This window comes from Gymnogyps californianus, chromosome 14 (genome assembly GCF_018139145.2).
Source record: "Gymnogyps californianus isolate 813 chromosome 14, ASM1813914v2, whole genome shotgun sequence".
Taxonomy (NCBI): Eukaryota; Metazoa; Chordata; class Aves; order Accipitriformes; family Cathartidae; genus Gymnogyps; species Gymnogyps californianus.
The window spans coordinates 18813902-18830115 of NC_059484.1; positions in this window are offsets into that span (position 1 = coordinate 18813902).

The following is a 16214-nucleotide window of genomic DNA, read 5'->3' on the forward strand; positions in this document are numbered from 1 at the left end:
CGCACCACTTCACCAATAAAGCAGTATTTTTTTCTTAACAGAAAGTTCTATTTACCCAACACTTTGCTAAGCTAAGTGTGTTGAAAGCTAACCATCTTTAATATCTAGCCCATAATGATGCTTGCACTTTCCTTTGAATGCTCCAGCTGCTAGGGGCTGAGATCACTGCATATTGATGGATACTTCAGCTGGTGCTTCCTCAAAGCAGCCTCACTAAGCAAGCTTAAATTTAGTCCATTCCTTACTGAATAACACTAGAATCGTAAAATCCTATGCTATGAGATTGGCAATCACTATGCTTGGTGGTGCATGGTTTAAGCAGTACTCTGTGTATCTAAAATTGTCAACAGCTTAAAAAGGAATCAAAATCAGTTATGACAAAAACATAGATGGATAATTATGCAGCATTTTCATAGAATAATAAAAAGTTCATTATATTATCTGCATATCTTGCTCTCTTAAAAAAAAAAAAGGGCGGAAAATGAAAATTTTTAAAAATCTTACCTCTGTTAAATTAGAAAGTGCCACAGACTTTTTTGTGCTTTGCTCCAGAAATGACCCGGTGGAAGTTCCTGGCATAATGGCCCAATATCCCAGTGACTTCAGGACTGCAGCAGGTGGGAAGCTCAGGAGCAAGGAGGGGGCATGGGACCCCCTGCCCAGCCCCTCTGGCTTGCCCCAGCAGAAGCTCACATTGGGATGTCAGCACCCTTCCCACGGAGGTGGCAGGGTTTGCCCTTTGCCTGCCAGTGCTGGAACTGGTGGAAGATGTGGTGGATGTGGTGGAAGGCTTCTGCTCCCACCCCCTGTCCTCCTGCGGTAGCTATGGCCAGGGGACCCCATCCTCTTCTCTGGGCGCATGGAAATGGGCAGGACTCGCAGAGATCAGGGGTTGCTGTTTGTAAGCTTTCTGCTGAGAGCTGTTATGCAGATTTGGTGTACATAGCGCACGCTTTTAATTGGGTTAAGGGGTCCATGAGTGAATAAACAGAGTCTTTCTACATTAGCCCTTTTGGCACTCTAAGTCAGGCTAGAACTCATAATAATTGTTTATTTAATACTTAGTTTATGTCACTAATCATCTTTACTTGCAAGGAACTGATTATATTTAAACCCTGGGAAGTCAATGAGTATTTTATTACCAATTTCATTAAGGCCAGTATTTTAATCCTTGCCATCTAAATCTTCGCATTCGAGTAGAAATTTCTCTAGAGCTCATTACTTTAAATATGAGAGCAATGGGTGAACCTTACCGATCACACCATCTATTATTATATTTAGTACTGGGGTAGCTGCAATGCTAGAAGGACTCTTCAAATAAACAGTCATTAAGTATGACAGTGATAATGGAATGTGCACTGTGAAATTATCTAATTACTGACACTTCAAGTCTGTATCAAAAATTTCTTTTGAAATAGAATATAATTAAATTCTTTTGCTCCAAGTACATCCCGAAGAGCAATAAACTTTCAGACTTCAAATAACAAAGAGTGAAAAAAAGGTGCCATGTAAAGATGAGTTTGAACACTTGGAGGATCATATTCTTGCAGAAAATGTATGTCATGACTCCCATTCTTGGACCTGTTTGCTGGGATCTATTAAAACCTGTTGATGGTTATGGAAATGAAAAGGATGTTCCCAAAGGAAAGGGAGAAGATGAGAATAGTAACAGATGCTACAGCACCCCAGAATGCTTGACTGTTGGCTGTGAAAGATATCTAGAGCCTGATTTGAACAGTAATTGCTTTATTGGGGTATAGCTTTGAAAAGTCATGTAGCAAAATGAATAGATGCATCTAATCTGTTATTCAGAATAAGAATGATCATAGATGCTTCTAAGGGTGGAAGGTCTTCATTGCAATTTGTTGATACAGGCTGTGAAATAGAAATATGAGTCAGTGTGCTAAGTAATAATTAGAGTTAACTGGACACTTGGAAAAGTGTCTGCAAACACTTTGATCCAAATCTGTTAGTTTTCCATAAATCTGAGTGTATGAGTATTGCAGGGAGCAGCTTGTATTTCGCAGATGTGGAAGCCACGGACGAGGCGGTAGGAGCGTGCCTGCGCTGCTGGCAATGACTAGCCATGCAAAGACAGAAGGGGACCCAAGAGGAGCGCAGGAGCTGTGAACCCATCCCTCGCTTGGCGTCAGTTGTGCAGTGGGTGCTGCGTGCGTGGGGTGCTGGCTCACAGCCTGGGACCCTGCGCCGGGCAAGAGGCATCTTGCTGTCAGCCCACAGATGACGCCGACTGTGGCAGATATGAGGTGCCGTGACCTTTTCTGTCTCCTGATGCATGGGAAAGCATGACATTAGCTTTGCCAGGAGTCTCCAGTGGGGAAATAGACTCTAGAAATATTTTGAGGGGGGCCTTTCTAGGCCCTAGCACATGTACCCTTGTCAAGAGTAAGAGTAAAATTCAGGAAAGAAAAGACGGCAAAGGAAAGAAAAAATGTTTTGCAGATTATATTGCTTGTAGCTTGCTAGAGCTCCTCCCTGTTTATGTCTCTAACAAGAAATCTAGGTTGCATGCATTTTTAAAAAAAATGTTGCTTTTCATCTACTAGCAAGAAAAGTTGGGAGTAGCGTTCTCTTCTCATCATTTTTTTGCATTAATTGAAAAACATATAACCCAGCAGTATAAAACAGCCAAGAATGTCATCTCTCCAGTATCACAGCCTTTAATAAAAGTCAGAGTGGCACCATTCGTGACCATCTGATGTTTATGGCTGCTGCTTCTGAAGTGCATTGTGTTTCAGCGCCTCTTGGCTCGTCTCCATTCTGGCTTTAACCTCAATGACTTTGGCATAGTTATTTCAGGGCTGAACTTCACCCATTTTGTCTTCCGCAGAGTATGAAGTCTGCTGCTTGCTTATCAAATATGAAACTGTGTACAACTGGGCAACATAATGCTAATGGAATCGATATAGCAAAAGAGATCTCACAACCCCTCTGTACTTTTTACAATTTACTTTGTTCGTCACCCATTAATTCTTATATTGATTTTGCTATAAAACACAAACTGCATTCCTATCACAGCCCGAGAAAAAAGCACATTGATTATATTGGAACAAGGTATGTTGTAAAAATGAAATGCCTAAAACATTTAAATGTAGTAAGCTCTGCTAAAGTACATAAATCACATTGTTTAATGTTGTAAATGAGTGGTGCTGCCTTAAACAAGGGAAAAATATGGCGCCATAAAACAATTTTGACACAAAATAACAGTCTCTGTTTCTCTGTACCTGCCATTTTAGAAATGCTATCAATAATGGTTACGGTTGTTTGCAAGTGGGAGGGGGGAAACGTTCTCAATATCCCCTGTAAAAAGTTCCTTCAAAGTCACTTTGTAAAATTGACAACAGTGGTGTTTTACCTGGCTATAAATAAAGCCTGATTATTACTGTGTCCTGTTTACTTTTATCATGCCCTCACCAAAAACTTTTTGCTGCATCATTACTAATGATCGTTTCAGGAGCCAAAGTTGTGCCATGTGCTTGACTGTTATTGCCGGGGAGGGAACTGCAGCTGCTTCCTACCACCTCGGTGACCACATCGTCTGCTGAAGATGACGGACACCGTTCCACCATCTTAAAGGGAAGATGGTTCAAAGGGAATTCATCTTTCTGCACCACTTAGAGCTCAACCCTGAGTAGAGGAGACTACTGATTAGGTAGAATTCTGCACTGTGAGAGTGTCATGGCAGTGAAGAGTGAAAAAGGAGAATTTTGTGATGATTATAAAATAGGTGCTTTTTGTCACCAAAGTTATGATTGCAGAAATCTATTCTAGTTGAGATTCCTGTAGTGCTTCGGAGCCCTGGTCATGATCCAGGAGTCCACAAAGCCCAGTACAAGCCCAGGAAAGTCGCTTTGGAGAGCCCGCAGTTAACAACAAGACAAGTGGCAACTGCCAGGCAGGGATGGATTTGGGTCCAGCAGGAAAGAAAGGGAAGATGGGGGTAAGAAGGATTGGGAGCTGTCTCAACAGCTTAAAAACCTAAGCTGTTTCCAAGGTTTTCAGAATCCATGGAAATAGATTTGATGGGGAGGAAAAAAGAGAGGAAGGCAGGAAGAAAGAAAAAATGAGGGTGATTAAGACGGGTATTGTGCATTTGCGTAACATTTAAGCTGGTCAGAGCGGGGGCCTTGGCTTCCTGCTCAGTGCTGTGTCTGTGCATGAGGCTACAAAATCATCCCTTCTGCCAGATTTTCTTGAATGAGCCTGGGAAGCGGGAGACGAGGAATTAACTCATCTTGGATTAGAGATCATAAAGCAGGGATGGGACTGTTGTCTGCTGCCTAACCCTTGGATGGACGCTTCTGTTATTTTAGTTCTTGCTTCATCTTGTTCGATACATTTACCTTTTTGATCCAACTTTTCTTGTGTGTTTTTCTCACCTGTGAATCAGAGCAGCTGCTGCAGAATCTGGGATGGCTCTGCCAAACTTTGTTTATCTGCCAGCTAAAGCCTCCCCGCTTCCAGCTACATCACTCTAAAACCCAGCAAAACTCAAGTGACTGTAAAGAGGTTGCTATAGACTTCACCTAGCGAGAGCAGAATTTGGCCTGTTCCTCTGGAAAGGAGAGAAGCAGAGGATTTGTTTTAAGGGACGTGAAAATTCACTAAAGCTGCTGAGACTCTTCCCACGCGTGGTCTCCCCCAGGACAAGGCTGGTGGAAATGAAGCTGGGTGACAACCCTCGGTGCAGGCTGTAGTACTAAACAACAAGCGCTGGGGGAAGCCAGCACACCTAGAAGACGTGCTGGGTACAGGTCCTTTTTTTGGGAAAAGGAATATTATCTGTAGGGAGGTGGCAGATGTGAGACTGACTTTGCTCAGCAGGAAATCTGCAGCTGCAAAATTCCAGTTAATTCCTGGGTGCTTCGTTATTTGAATTCATTAGCACCAGATTTTCCTGTGTGGCTGGCAATCATTCCTCCTTTAAAGCATAATGTGCTCTTCTGGTGGGAGGTTGCTCTTGTCCCTGTTGGATCGGCACTGTTTTTTCCAGTTCTTTGGGAAATTGCACCCTTGGCAGAGCACAGCAGCTCTGTTCTTCTCCATGGGTTTGCAGGGCAGCAGGACTTCTTCCTTGCCCACCTCCACCCTCTCTCCCAGACACGGGGGGAAAAATTCGTAGAATGAATTTAGTGTTGAAAACCCTGTGAAACAGATTCCTGTTGCTGTGAGAGGGAACTCCATCAGGACTGTGCTTATCTAAAAGGGCAGCTCCAAGGCTTTTCTAAGTTAATGATTAAAGTACGTTATCTCGGATCTCTCATCAAGGAAGGCTCTGTTTTTCCAGGTTGAAGCTCTTAATTTTTTATTGCAAGGATCAAGCCTGTAAGATCCTCAGAAGTTTAGTTAGGGCATTTTGTCCTAACGACAACTCCTTCGGCCGGCTGCTGCCAACGAAAGCAGCTGCCAAGAGTCCCCCAGGCCTGTGTGGGTGGTGGAGGGCTGGTGCCTATCAAAACAGTTGTGGAAACACAGAAAAGCTGAGGAACTGGAGAGGAAAACAATAAAGGCAAGAGCCTCATTTATTTTTTTATGAGTGTTAAGCCCATATGGCTGTCATGCTTTGCCTGCACGCAGCACGTCTACGAGAGCAGGTTGCTGTGATAGATGGACAGGAGCTGTAGCTGCTCGGAGAAGTGGCTTTAGATGGGTGATTTGGTACAAGTTGCTGGAGCTTTTACAATGGCACAACAAGTGTGAGGAATTAGAGGCAATCCTCTTGCAAACACCGGGAGGCTGAATGTCCGGACCAGGCTTTTATAGGCTCTGCTCAAAACCCAGCTATCGCTGCTCCACAGTGACTGTTTCCTTACTGATACCATAGCTGTGTGTTGGGAACACATAATAATAACCAAGCCAGGAAATATGGTTTATGGGGTTCTCTGTGGGATAAAATGGAGACTTTATCTGAGGCCAACAAGCAGAGTTACAAAGGGGCAAGTTCAAATGCCAGTCTCCAAGCTTCCCTTTTCTCTTTTGTGTAGGTTTTTTAACGAGCAGCTCCTGCAGTCCTCTTCCCTTAAAACTCCTCTGCAGCAGGTTGTGCTCCTGCAGGAGGTTAATTAGGCAGCCAGGCAAAGCTGGGGCTCTCTACTCACACATTTTGAGTCACTAAGTGCTTTCTTCTATTAAAACTAACTTGCATTTACAAGCCTGCCTTGTATTTATCTAACGAGGATAGTTATCCACCTCCAAAACGACATGATCCATTTGAGTCAAGGCAGTTCTTCTGGAGATGGGGAAGATGTTTTACTGCTGGTTTCTTTTGACTGGTCCCTGCAGAGTACCCTGGTGGTGAAGTGGCCTGGGGCAGCAGAAGCAAAGCTCAGAGCCTGCAGGAAGATGGTCCAGATCTGAGTAAGTTGAAAGGATTTTCTTTGTTTAAGCTGAGTTGAGCATGTCTCTCCCAAAGTGAAAACTGAACTTGCTGTGGTGCAGTGCCAGGGGCCAGGGAGCTAGTTGTAAAGGTGGTGTGTGGCGTGGGAAGCCTGACCTGCTGGGTTTGTTGGTTTTGCTGGTGTAGGACTTTTTTTTTGGTTTGGTTTACTGTTTTCCAAGTTTCTGTAGGTCAGTGTCATGGCCACGGTATTAGTTAAGCAGTTGCTTGCAGTTAAGAGATGCTGTGGAGAGGATAAAGTAGCCCAACTTCTGATGGGCTTTAGACACCTGGTCACCAAACAGGTCTTGCTCTTTCTACAGGCAGTTTCTTTTTTAAGCAAGTCGTTATTAATTGTAAGTGCTGTTCTGTGATGGCCCAGTCTGCACTTCTGAGAAGGTGCTGTGCCCTCAACTTGAAGTGTTTTGTCTCTGTAACTACTTGAATTGCCATTTTCTGCCTTAGACATAGGTAATTGTTATTGCTGCAAAATGCTTTCTTGGATGATTATCAGTTGACTTGTATTAATATTTACAATAACTTTTTTGTTAGTAATTTTTTGCTACAACAGGAAATGAAATGCAAATTAACAACTGTAAAGATTAAAACATAATGAAATAGGACATGAACTCCAGAGAACTAATGAATAAAGTGGCTCGAAGGCACAAAAAGATGTCCTTCAAAAACAAACATAGAGATAAATAATAAGATAAATAATTTTGAGGCATTAAACTGACAAAGAGAAAGAAATACCGAGTATGGGATAAATTGTTTCATGCCAAAGTTATAATTGCATTCCTTTTTCTTAATACAAAGGTGAAGTTTCTCCCTAAAGTTAACCAACTGTGTAATCGCTGCATGGTAGATTTTTTCTGAACTTACAAATCAGCACATCAAAGTGTCTCTCTGGTTGTTTACCTTTACTGTCCTCATCTGGCTATTTAACAAATATGTTGGTCTAATGGACAGAAACAACACTTTTTTTTTTTTTAAAATGGTATTTGTCTCCTGTGCTTTCTGTTTTCTAAAGCAGAAATGCATATCTGAAGCTGCTGGGTGCTTTTACGAGGTGTTTAAAGCTTATCCAAGCTGACAAGTGTTAGTCCCTGCTTCAGCAAAGCTCCCAAGCCCTGACATCTCTTCTCCTTCTTGAGACTCACTTTGGCCGTTGGCTTTAAGATGACGCATCACTCCTTTGTTTAACCAAGGGCTGGGGGCAAAATCTGTGCATAGGTGCTGCTGGCTGCTTCTCAGGGCAAACCCCTCCTTGACTAGATAGCTATGTTGGTGCAGCTGAACCTGGAGCAGACCCTGAGTTAATTTGCATTGCTGTAAATGTTGGCTACGTCTTGGCTTCATCGGTTTAAGTTGCCTTGGATCCTGTGAAATCGTGAGGTATCTCTGATTCAGTGCATCTTTAATACTCTTTCACGTGCTACTTAGTATGGTATAGCTTTAGCACGGTGCAAACATCTGTACATCTCAAGTCTTTAGGTATGAGTCTAAAATACCTCCCCTTAAAATCAAGAAAGAGGTTCCCAAGGCATTGCTCGCAGTGGGATTAATCCTTTAGACTACAAATGTTGTCAGGGCTGGGGTTCTCCCTTTTGCTCATGGTTAAGCCATGTATAGCGCTGGTATTTCAGAGGAGATGGAGAGCAGCCTTCAGGGAGTTGCTGCTCCCTGACTTGGTAATATTAGGACAGCACTTGTTGCCCAGGAGGACACAAACCTCTTTGTAATCCCAGGCCATTTGGAATACCCAGTTGTAGCCTGAGATGCTTCTCCTCTTGGTCTGCCTTCTATCGCTACTGGCTTTATTAGGGAAAAGGATGAAGGTTTGGACTTCTGAAGTATTTGCTTACTCCCAAGTGAAGATACTTGCCTAGCTGGATTTCCAGGAGTGCTTGAGCCTCCCTGGAAATAAATGGAAATTAACATTGAACCTGGTTGAATTTCCAGGCTTTTAAAAAAGAAAACCAAACCAAACTTTTTGCAATTTCTGTTCACCCATCTTTTGTGAATTTTCATGACACACTTTGAAGACTCAGGTGGGACCTCACAGTAGTTACTTGTCCAGGTGAAGCTTGTTTGCATGTGTGAGTCAAGGCGGTCAGGCTCTCCAGCAGCTCATGTCTGGAGCCTGTAATGGTCTGTAAAGATTCAGTTCGGCTTTTACTCAGATTTTTTTTTTTTAGCATCTTTCTTCTTTATTCTTGATGACAAGGGACGGTGTCATAAAAATAAGAGCCTCTTATTTTTTAAGAGAATTCATGCAAACGCTGTTTCTATTTATTCTGAGCCTGATGTCAGAATAATTCTGTGTATGATATTGCATTCATTATCATACATCAAGTTGTGATGGTAAAGAGAGGGCCTCACCCAAAGAGCAAAGAGGAGGAATGAACTCTCAAAAACAGATCAAACCTCAAAAGTTAACTTTAAAAAAGGGCTAGCTGTACAAAACAATGTTTTTTTTTCTTTTCTCTTTTGTCATTTGCACTTCAAATTCCCTTGGATGGCCAAGCCCTGGCACAGTAGATGTAGTAAAAAAAACCTCTCCCGATTGAAGTGTTTTCAGCTTTTTATCAGGGAGTTTTCTTGCCTCTTAAACATCATCTTTAATCTCTAGTTCCAGCTTTGCATCATCTAGCAGTTTTTGGTGGCCTCAAGGCTGCAGCTTGATTGGTCAGAGTGCTTTCCAACTTGGTAGCACCTCATGATGTCTGAGCAATTAGACCAAGCGTAAATATAATATCTTGTACCCTATTACCTGTAGAAGATGATCTATCCTAGTAAATATATCTGGGGAAAAAAATCCTATCAACATTGATATACATTCTCCTCCACCTTTCCATAACCTTGATGGCAAGTTATACAAATATTTCATCTGCTGAATGCAGACTTGGCTTAGAATGTGTGTATTTCAGCTCTCCATAAATAAAAATAATGGGCCTAATTTTCATTTTTGCTAGGGACCACTTCTACCTGTTTGGGGATAGATCCTCAGCTAGTGCGAGTTGTCATAGCATCACTGCAGCCGGTGGAGTCTGGATGCCTTGCGCCTACCGAGGGTTTGTTCTTGGGTGTTTCGTGGCCCCATCGAGTAAGTGCAAATTTACACCGGAGCATTGGACAGGGCCTGAGCCAGAATGAGAAACAGGTCTAATTAAGTTTTGTAACTGAAATCGTTATTAAGGTCTCGCTCATTTTCACTATACAAATATTCCAGCTGAAAGGATTATATTTACAAGTGCTATTTATAATTAAGCATTTCACTTGATTCGCCTGCAAACGGAATGTAAATCATATTTTGCTCTGCTAAAAGGCAAGGAAAAGGGGAAAGTGTCTCCAAGTAATTTATATTACATTTTGTGGTTAGCAAAAACACAGGTTTATGCAAATATGGATTTGTTGAAGTCTGTGTATTTGACTTGTAAAGGTACTTTATTTCAACGGGGCTCTGTTGGGCAGAGGAGAGGGGAAAAAAGATTGACTTACTCATCTTCTGCTGTGCAGCTGAGCAGCTCCTGGAGATGCCTGGGCTCTGCAGACCAGGTTGGAGGGTGAACCTGTCCCCCCATCAGTGGCTGTTATAGCCAGGCTGTGCTCACAACAAGCGTTTGCAGTGGTCCCGGGAGGTTAATGCGTACCCAAAGCTCTCATGGGATGGGAAGGGTCTCGGCACATCTGTAAGGAGGTTGCCTGACATCCAGGGGATTATCTGTTTTAATCCAGTCTGTCGACATGTAAGGGAAGATTAAACCTCTGCTTTGGGCTGCCTCAGGTAGGAGAAAGCTGTTTGGAACAAGACACTCAGATATGTAGGGGACCCTTCTATGCAGGGATGAGATGAAGCTTGTCAAAGCACTGAAAGGTGAGGATAGCCAACTCCTTTGGTACCTCGTGGCTCAGTTACAGATCAGATTTTCTTGCAATAAATGAGCTCCTAATGTTGCTTAAGGGCTTCTGGGCTTTGTTCCTGAAGATGGAAGGAGACTTAAAGACTTAATGCGCAGGAGGTACTTCTTTACCCCACCACCTCGGGAAGCCGATACCCAGGAGATGGCCCCTCAGCTACGACAGTAGGATGCTGTGCAAGAGTCGCTGGGTAATTTCATGTTGTTAGTGGTGTAGCCCATCTCCCCGCCATAGTTCAGCTGCACTGCTCGGTCGCGTCAGGCTGGATATTACATTTCTATAGACACCAACTTATTTGCTTTGTGAATCTTTCTGTAGCTGCTACAGCAATACAAATTAATTGATGTGAATGGTAAGGGTGAAATAACTTAGAAATTATACTCCCGATATGAGCTAGACCTGAACAGACAGGAATTCATCTTCATGCTTGCACATAAACATTGAAATAAGATTTTTTTTTTTAAGCTTGGTTTCTTATTCCCTCTTGTCAGCTAGCAGTTGAAGGCCATTGTGTGTGGTTTTTTTGGTTTTTATTTTTTTTTAAACAGCTGATTTAATAAACTATTTTTTTCACTTCATCTGCTGTTCCTATGGGAAGAGGATCTTTCAGGAGCATTCCCAAATTTGCTACAGAGCCAAATTTTGTAGCCTTTCTCTGCAAAGCTAAGTTCTGATTTCCATTTGATAAATAATCCAAAATTTTCTTCTTGCTATTCACTGAGTTTCCATAGTTGCAGGCTACCATGAGCCCTCCTGTTGAAGGCTGGAAGAGCCAGCCGCGGGCTCACACCGATGAGATGGCTTTGAGCTGCGTTAGGAAACGCGGCATTGCCAACGCCAGTGGCTGATGAAGCTTTTCAGTTTCTAGTGACGCTTACGCCAGTGGAGCTGAAAAGGTGGGAGCAAAGGGCAGTCCCTTATCCTCCCACAAAATGACAGTGTTTCAGAAAATTGCAGTGGTGTCTGAATGGCTAGGTAGGCTGGCGTGTGGCTCAGTCTGAGCGTCCCTGCTGTTGTGAAAGGAGGAGAGCCGTCCTCTAATCCGAGGGTACGGGCTCTGCATTGAAGATGAGGGAGCCTGCCTTCCTCAGGTGCAGCTCCGTGCGCTGGGGTTAGCGTACTCAGGCCTCGGTATTTGGTGGTGCATCGTGCAATAACCTGGAAGCGTTGCTTCTGCAAAAGAGCAGTGTGATACAGTCGATGGGTAAAACGGGGCAAGGGGAAGGCTCGGACTTGAGCAAGGGCCAGGACGAGGTGTTTGCAGAAGCGGGAGCCTCGGGCTCCATCACCAGCCTGTATGTCTCCCATCTGAGCAGGGCTGGAGCGGCTGGCGTTTGCTGTGCAAGAGAAAACATGCACAGGTGCTAGTTTTGGACAAACTTTCCCTGAATTCCACCTGTTTCTATCTGATACCGGCTAAATGGGGAGAGAAAAACTAAACCCCCAAGCCAACGCGTTTCCGAGCCTTGGCTCCCTCTCCTCATGTTTCCCTGGGCTGTGTTGCTTTTCCAGTTGCATCGCTCATTCCCAGTTCCTCGGACTGTCTGCTGGCTGCTTGTTCTATTAGTGCTTTGGCGGCTTCTGCACAGCAAGGACTGGTGAAGGAAATCAGTGTATCAGGGGAAGATGCAATACTCCTATGCCACCATTTGTCCATGAATTGGGTTGTTTTCCCTCTTTCGAATGCACTTTGTGAGAGTGTTTACTAAGGAGATTAAGTTGGAAAGAAATGGAGACAGATTTGGTTTCTGCACTGATACAGATCGGGAATAATTCAGTGCTGAGTTATGGTGTTCAGGCACAACCAGATCAGTGGGATTCGAGCCCACAGGGAGTTTGTGACTTGTTCAGCTGTAACCACCATTAAACAGAGAAAATGTGCATCCTTGGTCTCCAGAGGCGCTTCTGCTCTACAGCCGGTTAAGAAAATGAAGCTTAAAATAACTTAAGTGAATTGTGAGCAAATGTTGATGCCATGTTTCCTTATGGGTACTTAGTATTTTCTGCCTGGTATTAAGTGGGTTCTTAGCGCAGGCTACGTTATGGGTGGTTTAAGCTGCTGGAAGATGCTGCAGCTGACAGAAGGGGTGTTTCTGACCTACCCCTTTGCCTTGGCTGGAGCAAGTGCTTCCTCTTGGAGCAAGGCAGGGGATCCCATCCAAAAATGTTCCTAAAGAGCTGGAAAAAGGCAACAAAAGGAAGTGCTTCCAATTGGATCTGTGAGCTTGAGCCTTTCCATGGGCATGTGGTCAATAGAGCTGACACAATGAAGGGAGCATGATTTCATTCAATAATTTAATTTTATACATAAGCTATGAAAGCATATTGTGTTCAGTTCAAATTACATGCCTTTTTAACCATATATTTGCTCTACTTTACGTATTTATCCTTTGGTTATCCCAGCTAATTGAGAACTGACTCTTAATTTACAACTGAAAAAGAAATATTTTCATTACGGTGGTGATTAGGAACTCCAGCCAAAGATTAGTCTCTGCTTGCGTTAGATACTGTACAATTGTAGCTCAAAAAGATGATACCTGCCTTCAATACCTCATAATCCAATAGGAAGACAAAGAAAATATATGTATCTAATTACAAGGGAAAGGTCTGATGAGCAGAGGCCTGGGAAGGCAATAACCAAGTGACGGCTGGCACGGGGCCGTCATCAAACCCTTCGCTATGGGGGGGACGTGAGTCGCGCTGCCAGTTCTGCCTGAGCAGGTCTCCAAAATTAGGAAAATTTAAAGGCCATCTGCTGGTAGATTAGGTAAATAAAAATATAACGTAATTGGATTGGGTGCTCATTTCAGCCTTCTGGGTTATAAACGATAGGGAAAAGGTCACATTTCCTCAGGCTATTGGAAGTTGAGTGGATTTATTGTCTCGGCTTTTCATAACCCCCGGTTTAAGATGTAATATCAATTTCACTGTTATCTTTTTTTAGCTGTGGAAAATCTCTCTTGCGATGCTGTGTGCGGCACAGCGCCGTCGACGCCGGCTGGACCCGTGCCAAACGGTTGCGTGTTTATATCTCTCCCGACTGTGTTTGGAAACAAGTAGATTTTTAAATGACAGGACAAATCAGTTGGGCTGGAAGCTTCCAGCTCAAGTAATTACAGTTCTGTAATCTCCTGCTTCAAAATTCGGTGTTGCAGATACCAGCCTCCAGGCGTTATGGCAATAGCAGGAGCTAAGCTAACACAGGTGGATCCTGACTGGAGAGATCCTATGGCACCTCCGCAGCGGGGTGAGCAGGACAGGAGGGGAAGGGAAGGATGGGCAGATGGGGGGGAAAAGTGGGGAAGACATCCCAGGCAGGAGGTGCATCAGGCTAAACAACCAGAGGATGAGATGCAAGCATAACACAACGGTGGTTAGTGTTATTTTGACTTTCCTTCAATTAATTGGGGAGCCCTGGAGACGTATGGTGTGACTGAGGCAGAGATGAGGGATGCAATAAATTATTTTCAAATGTGAGAGACCCAACCTGGAATATTTGTATCTATTTATCAGTGACACCAACAGGATACCTGGATTAAGAAAACACAAGTCCGGGGAACACGAGTGATGTTTAAATTGTACGCATTGAGTTTAAAGAAAGAATTGGATTGTGAAAGATTTGGAAAGTGAAATAACTGCTCACAAGCCGGTGTCTGTATTTTAAGACAGAGCAGCTCAGCAGCCAAGAGAGCATCCCAAGGAGGAGAGGGAGGTTGCATTACTGGATCTACAGTAGTTCAGTCAAATGAAAACATGACTATGTGGAAAACAAAGGGCACTGAGGATGTACCTTTAGTTCTTTAGGTAATTTCTTCAAAGCTTTTCTCTAGAAGCATTATTTTATTTTTTTTTAAGTTTGCAATGATAATGCTTTACAGAATATTTGATTTTAATTACAGGAACTAATTTAATATTTCAGTGTGAAGCTACACTGCTTTCAAAACTCTCAAATTGATTTATCGTAGGTAGATGTTTCCTCAACACAGGCTTCCTTCCTTCTAAACACTTCCCTTTCACGTACAGGCCTCTCCTCCATCCCACCTCCCGCTCACTGTGTGGGTTCCCACAGACTAGAAGTGAAACACGATTTATTTTCACCCCGACAGGACTGGTTTCATTACAGCACCGTTATGCCATGCCACCACACGTGCCCAGCTGGAATTCCCACTGTTTAATTTCTGATATCTTAAAAAGTGTCCAAATAGTTAATTTTAGGCCAGCTTTCTTTACACACAGCCTCCCACAATATGTAGCTATGAAAATGTCTTTTTAAAAGTCCCAAACGTTAAAGAATGCAAGGGTGAGGACAAGGGCTGCTGTGTGGTACAACTGGTAAGAAACCAGAGGAGGACACATCCTCCAAACTAAAACGTGAAGGGTACCACATGGAAGATGACAGACGCGGCATATGAGTGTTATTTAGGCAATCAGGCTGGACGTTAAATCCTAACAAAACAAAGTTCAGTTTCCCCCCGTTCTCCGTCCTGATTTTGCAGAGGTGCCATAGGGTCTCTCGGGTCAGGATCCAGCAGCTCCAAGATAGGTAAAGTGGAGAAGCTACTGAAGGACACATTTAATGAAGCAGAATGAAAACAAGGAATATGGGGTGTGGGCACACAAAAATGTAACTGGGAGAACAAATGAGCTCCCCGGGCCCTGTAATGCAGATATCAAACAACCCTTTTCTCATCAGCCTGTTTTTCTTCTTGCCAACCTCTGGCAATGCTTATTCAGCCTGGGCTTGCAGAGGCAAGAGGAACCCCGTGCAATGAAGCTTGGAGGGGTTGGAGCATTGAAGGGTTTTGGGGCAAAGCTGGTGTTTCTGAGCTCGTCTCGCTGGTGGGACATGCGTGTGCCAGCTTGAACATGATGGGGGTTTTTTGGGTGCCCAAGGTACCCTGCTTGGGCCAGTGCAGACATGCTTCTGGGCTGGGTGAAGCAAAGCTGAGGCTTTTCCTGGCGCACTGGAACAAATCCGTGCGAATCGAGTCTGTGTTCAAGGAAACAAAGCCCATGAAGATAAATAGGGCTAATCCCACCGCAGCCTGCAAACAAACACGACTGTTCAAACCTGAGACCGATAACACAAACAACCCTGGGAAAGCAGTTTGGAGAGTGTCAAATCACATGACAAAGCCAATATATTGCTCTGTGACTTCCAATTAGAGACTTGCTGCTGTATAATTAAGTTTCTGACGACACTGTATTTAAAGTCATGTCAGTGCTTTCATTTATAAATACTGCTCTGCAGGTGCCTGAGCTCCCAGCTGGAATCTGGTTTTCAGGATCTAATCCTAGAAGTGATATTTATTTTTTTCTTTCTCATTTCAATTTTGAGTGGATAAAAAAAAAATCCCTCTGAGCAGTTAAGTTACACAGGAGGGAAAAGAATTAAGTATTTTCAGTATGTTTTAGTTGTGCTTTAGGTCCCAGCTGTGGATATGTATGCTTTATTATTGACATTGGGGGGTGTGTGTACCCATGTTTGCACATTTCCGTAAATTAGCAGTAATCAGCCCTGGAACCTGTGCTCTCTGGCGTATTTTATACTTTACATAAATTGCAAAGGACATTAGTTCACCTATGTGGCTTTTTTCCCTTCTTTATACTCCTTCCCTCATAGGGTTCATGCACGCAGAACAAAATGTCCTTGTTTTTCCTCCACTGTTTGTGGGATCCCAAAGCGTCGGTGAGAGAGGGCTCGGGTGGTGTTTGGTACGGAGGCAGCCCCTCTCCCGCTGGTGCAGGCAGGCTATGTGCCTCTCGGATATATTTATTTGCATCGTCACAGTCAGGATCTGATGGGCTAAGAGTCGGGGCTGGCATGTGCCTGGCTGCCCCACGGTGAGACAGAGGTAGTATGTGATATTAAATCTCCTCTTATATCTCAGCATAT